This window comes from Cervus elaphus, chromosome 8 (assembly GCF_910594005.1).
Source record: "Cervus elaphus chromosome 8, mCerEla1.1, whole genome shotgun sequence".
In the NCBI taxonomy this organism is placed as follows: Eukaryota; Metazoa; Chordata; class Mammalia; order Artiodactyla; family Cervidae; genus Cervus; species Cervus elaphus.
In genome coordinates this window covers 29,056,815-29,063,020 of record NC_057822.1, presented here as the reverse complement: position 1 = coordinate 29,063,020, position 6,206 = coordinate 29,056,815, and the positions used below count along the sequence as shown (strand labels likewise).

General features: G+C 48.0%; 1 pseudogene; it reads right to left on the bottom strand.

Annotated features, from left to right (window-relative positions):
• Positions 1 to 5,659: 5,659 nt before the first annotated feature.
• LOC122698933 lies at positions 5,660 to 6,002 on the bottom strand (annotated as a pseudogene).
• Positions 6,003 to 6,206: the final 204 nt, after the last annotated feature.

Here is a 6,206-nt window from a genome sequence, read left to right as displayed (position 1 = left end):
CATAGAGACTCATAAAAGGTTATTGAGCATCTTTCAATATATAGAATATCATCGGTGGGCCCCTCATTCCAACTGTCCCTCCTGACCTGTCTGGGAAGAGATTCCTTTGGTATAATAATTCTCTGAGGTAATTTTCTGCAGCAGTGTTAGCAAAGGAAAGGTCTGGATGTGCTCAGGGCTGTGCTCAGAACTGAAGGAGCAGAGCCCGCTTCTACGGAGGACCAAAGGGCTCCTCTGGTTGGAAGAAGTCAAGAGGGGAGCTGAGAGAGATGGAGAGAAGACTTACCCATGCAGAAGAGCAGCAGGAAGGGCAAGTGAAGAAGGAACACCTGGATGCCCAACCAGCACGGACAAGCCATCAGCTGAAAGACCACTCCTTAGGAAAGATCATCTTTGCCACCAGCCTCCCATTCCCTGAGCTCTGTGTGCTTGTGGTTACCCAAAGTTATTTTCCCTCTGTGGTGGTCACACCTCCTCTCTTTTCCAAAGGACACAAAGTACCTCCCTATGAGTCACCTTTCGGTGTATGTCACACTGTGCTCGCTTCGCCAGCACATATACTAAAATCGATGTATGTCACAGTCACTTCCAAAGCACGCCTTGCCTTGCTTCTCTCCAAAATGATGCTCTCTCTCCTTTCACTTTATTCCCAGAGATTTAAACGGCAAATTACAAAGAAAAGAAATTCAGGAATTGAGTATCTAACTTGAGCTGGGACATCAGAGAAATGCTTTACATAAATGTTTTCAATGCTTCCTGTTCGCTACCACCAAAGGTTCAGTGGGGGTACACATTTCTCAGATGAGGAAACAGTTTGGGGAAATGAAGTGAGTAGCCCTAGGTCACAGAGGTTGGGCCCTGGATATGCAAACCTTCAAGGGCAGGGCTTCAGGACCCTACTATCCTTTGAGTCTCTGCTACTAACCTTGACCCACCCCCACGCCTGCCATGTTCTCTACCACTGCTCTGATCTGAGCATCTGACCTGAATCTGAGCAGAAGGAATAAACAGCATCGACTCAATGGACATAAGTTTGAGTAAACTCCAGGAGTTGGTGATGGACAGGGAGGCCTGATGTGCTGCAGTCCATGGGGTCGCAAAGAGTCAGACACAACTGAGTGACTGAACTGAACTGAACTGTAGCCATCTTGGAAGACTAGAGATAACCCCTTAGCTCTGGATCAGACCCACGCCTGAGACTATTATGGGTGTGGAAGCTGCCAGGAGAAGATGTGGTATCCGGATAGAAATGTTAGCCATGGTACCCCAGGCTCAAGGGCCAGGAAAGGGCCCCAACTCACTAACAGTTGAGCTTCTCCAAAAATCACAGTGCTGGCCTGCGCCCAGCCTCTGTAATTACCAAAGTGATGTTGGGAAGATGTATTTCCCAAAGGTGGATTCTCAATTTTCTATTTTCCTCTTTAAAGCACAGTTGTGACTAAGATCTCTGAATACAAGAAATATTCCGAGGCTATAGCATCACAGACTACCAAGGCTGGAGCATCAGGATCTCCAAGTTCACCTAGCCAGACCCCTTCTTGGAATTTAGCAGCTCCCTCAAGTTGGACAGTGGCAGAAGGTGGGCTGAACCCCAGATTGCATTAACTGCTATCCAGCAGCCCCCAGGTGTCCCAGGTCAGATGATCAGATGACACATTTAGGTTCCTTACACCTCTGGGATGCCATGGGGGTTGTAGAATGGCTGTTACAAGGAAACGTAACACTCATTGGGGTGAGGCCCAGCAGTCACCCTAATCAGGGAAAGAAATCTGTCCCTCCCTCCGCATCAGGCTGCCTGGCTTCCTCCCACCGCAGCATCTCCTCTTCAACAGGACCCAGTCAAAGAAGCCACCTATCCTCTTCCAAATACACCAACATCTTAAGCACATGGCAGAAGCTTGTCTGCATCCCAATCATTTCTGTGTCATCTGAGTCAAAGGAGACAGAACAAAGACTCTGTTTGTTCAGGGGATAGGGCTCAAAATGGGCAAGAGGTGAATTCAGGATAGAGTTTGTGTTCATGGAGTAAGATGGGGAAGGACGAGGTCTCCACCCAGGACACTAAGAGAATGAAGACCCATGGAGGGAAGTCTGCCCATCCGCGGGGAACCCATTTCTCCATCTTTAGCCAAAGCTTTCTGTTCCTAATTCACAAACAGCCCCCTTTTTGAGGCTTGGGACCCCTTAATAGATTCTGACCTCAGTTTCCTTTGTTTTGTTTTTATCTCAAGGAGAAAAGGAACTAGAAGCTTAGCTGAGAAGAGACTCTTTTAATCCATCCTTGGAGGGACTAGATCACTTCACCAGGCCACCTTTTGCCCAGGAGGCCCTTCTGGAGTCCCCTCACTGCTCCCAGAGAAATCCGAGCCTCCTTGTCCTGAGGGTGTGAGAGCCTCCAAGCTTGTCCGCCACCCACCAGCTTCCATGTCAAGGTATAAAATGGCCGACGAGCCCAAACAGTTTCCCTAAATATGATCTCAGATTATCTTACCACGGAGGGGTTATCTGACACAGAGAGCTCGCTGTATAGCTCAGAAAATTATCCTGACAGCCACAGAAAGGGAAATTGAGACACAAACTCAGGCCCACAGGGGCCAGCTGCAACACGGCCCTTAGCCTGGCAGTTCTTGCCTCTAAACAGCTCTCCTCTGCCTCTTGTTTTCCCCTCTCTCTCTCTTTTCTTTCCAAAGGATTGAGTTGTCATCTCCATTGTTCCATAGATAGAAAGGGAGGTCTTTCTGAGCTGACGCCAAGCACTGTGTGTTCCTTACGGTTTGGTTTGGAAATAACTTGAAACTCTTCCTCACCACCGACTCCCCCGCCTGCCACACATCCCCCACTATCCTCCCAACTCCTATCAGAGCCCTGTGAAGACTGTGCAGAAACAGCGAGCCTTTTTCTAATCTGCCCTGACCATGTGTAAGCCAGAGCAGGACAGTGGAAATATTGCCGTCCTATCTGAAACTGGGATCAGGGGGAGTGGTTTGTTAGGAGGGTGAGTGCTGGGAGGGAGACACAGCTCTGCCTACAGCCTATCCGGTAGTCCAGTGGTCCCCAAGGCACTGCTGAGGCAGAGTCCAGGGCCCCAAGTTACTGAGTGGGAGCTGAGGATGGCTACAGGCATGATGCTGTGCCTCTGTTTTCTTGGGCCAGTGGGCATCTAGTAATCTCCTAGAAGAAGCAAAGATAGACAAGAGATGGGGCGTCATGAGGAAGAGGAGTGGGATCTTGTCCAGTGTGTTGGTCATTCTCCATTCGCCTTCCACCCACCCCAGATCCATGTTCTGCTCTGTTCTGTGCCCTGGGTTCCCTGGAAATGACTCCACCCACTGCTTCCTGGCAGGGGCTTCCCAGGTGGCACTAGTGGTAAAGAGCCCATCTGCCAATGCAGGAGACATAAGAGAGAGGAGTTAGATCCCTGGATGAGAAAGATCCCCTGGAGGAGGACTTGGCAATCCACTCCACTATTCTTGCCTGGGAAATCCAAAGGAGGCTGGCCAGCTACAGTCCATGAGATCGCAAAGAGTCAGACATGACTGAAGCGACTTAGCACGAATGCACTGCTTCCTGGCACCCAGCAGGAGCCAGTCAATGGGGCAGTCCAGAAGGCAGCTAGAGAGCAAAGGTGCCAAGGTCGCTCCTGCTGCATTTCTGGCATGTCCCTCCCTGGCCCTAGTTCCCCCAGACAGCCCTCACCAAGCCTTGGAAACACTGTCCCCTGCCTTCTGAATCCACTGAGGGTGGATTTCTGAAGCCCTAAGGTGGTCACCGCTCCTGCTGTGGGGTCTCCAGACACCTCTGCTTCCCTGTGTGCCCCTTTAACGTCCTGCCAACACCCCTGGAAGCAGCCCCTTTGTCAGAGTCTTGTTTGAACCCTCTGAGATGGTTCTTGCCAGGACTCCAACTGAGGCACCCAGTATGTTCAGCGCAAGTATGGAGGTTAGAAAAGAGAAGATGTGGCTGTCCATCCTGAGGAGGTCACATGCGCTCCGTGAACCAGCAGCATCGCACCACCTGAGGACTAGGTAGAAATGTAAATGCATGGTGATCTGAGACCTAGTGATTCAGAAACTCTGGAAGTGGGTCCCACGGACTCAGTTTAAATAAGATTTAACTTTACAAAGTCATTGAACATCTCAGTTTTTGCACTCCCTCCTGAGTGATTCTGACATACAGGGAAGTTGCAGAAATACTGGTCCTAAACCTCAGAAGCTATGTGTCCCAATGAGAAGCACCTCTCTCTCTCTCTCTCTCTCTCCCTCTCTCTCTCTCTCTCTCTCTTTCTCTCTTTCTATCTCTCTCTCCCCTTTTCCTGCCCATTCCGATCCCATCCTGAAGGGAAGCAGATAAGGGAACAGAGCATCCAGATTTTCCAAAACCGCAGAAAGTGGGTTCCTCCCCGCAAGGTCATCCAAAGATAACTCTGCAGGTGGCATTTACCTCCTGGGTGCTGGCTTAGGCTAAAGAGGTCATTGTGAGTGGGCAGTCCTTTGCGGTACTGTGCAAAAGGGGCAGGTACTTTGTGATGCATTCAGTAGCTGGTGCTTGCCACGCCTGCTACTTGCTCAGATTCTTTGCACATAAACACAGACGATCAGCCCAAACCCTTTGTTCTCAAATGCATGAACCAACAGCACGTTGGCCACAAAGACTGCCTAAATGCTATCTTCCAGCTGTGCCCAGCTGTGTCGCATGGACTGCTGTGCTTTTTCATGTTTAGAAAAGTTTTCTTAGGCTCTTGCTGCTCACATGTGGCACATTCTCACCCTCTCTAGTTCACATATGCAACGGAAATACTTGGCCTCTGGAGGAAAGATGGAATTCGGTTTTAATCTGATTACCCTTTGGACCAGGGAAGCCTGATGTGCTTCTGTCCATGGGGTCGCAAAGAGTTGGATACAACTGAGCAACTGAACAATAACAGCAACCCATGGGGCCAGCTGTGTGCCCACAACCAGCTACTTCATTGCCCATGCATCCCCTTCTTTAGTAAAATAGGAGAAATAATATGTCTTTGGAGTGGGGTAAGGATTAATTGAGATGACACATGTACAGTGCCTTAGTGCAAGGAGTGGCACATACTAAATGTCAATAAAAACTGCCTTTCTTTCCATTCCTTGTTCTGAAACACTATAACCATGTATCTCTAGAATGAAGAAGTGGTATGTAGAAAATAGGGCAGAACCTGGAGTCAGATGGCCTGTGCTTATCTCAGTGCTGCCACTTACTGTCTGTATGTCTTTGGGCAGTTTACTTAACCTTCATGCACCTCAATTTTCTCATTTTTATTTTTTTTTACAAAACATAAAATTTACCCTAATTGATCATTTAAGTGTACAATTCCATGGCATTAAGTATATTCCCATTGTTGTGCAAGTTCCACCATCATCCATCTCCAGACCTTTTCATCTTCCCAAACTGAAACTCATACTCATTAAACAATAATTTCCCATGCCCCTCCTGTCAAACCAGCCCTTGGCAACCAACATTCTATCCCTAGACTACTTTTTGACTCAGTTTGTCTTTTGACTTAATAAAAGAGAGTATCCACTGCTGACTAGTGGAATTGCTTCTTGCATATATGTGATTGAGTTTATTTTAAGAAAGGTAAATGGGATTGGAGGAAGAAAAGAGGTGCAGACAACTGGATAAAGGTTTTCATACTGGGCCTCCTGTCCACAGGCCTCAGCAGCCCTGCCATGGATCTGCCTGATTCTTTTGCATCAAGAAGTTGATCTTGCGAGCCATTTCCATGTTGTAGATCCGCCGGCAGGTTTCATAGCTTTCCCTCTGTCGCCGATGGCAAGGCTTCTCGAAATACCGCCATCGCTTTATGTCCTCAATAAGCCCATCCATGGTAAGGATTCTGTTCAGAGTCCTGTATGCACCTTCCACGTTCCTTTCTTATACCATCACCTTCCTGGCAATGAACTTCAGATGTTTTGCCATGACCTTGGATTTAAGTCTTCAATCTGCAGGACCCCTTAGCACCCAGCCAACTGGAAGCCAATTTTCTCATTTTTAAAACAGGGATGATCATAGCACCTACCTTATCAGGTGATATTTAAAACTCATGGCATATTTAAAACTTCTCATCTGTTTCACTGTGGATGTCAGCTGCTATTATTCATTATTAATAATATTATTGTTGTATATTCTGAGTGAAAAACTGAGAGGCAAAGGCTATGGGGGAGATCAGCAAATAG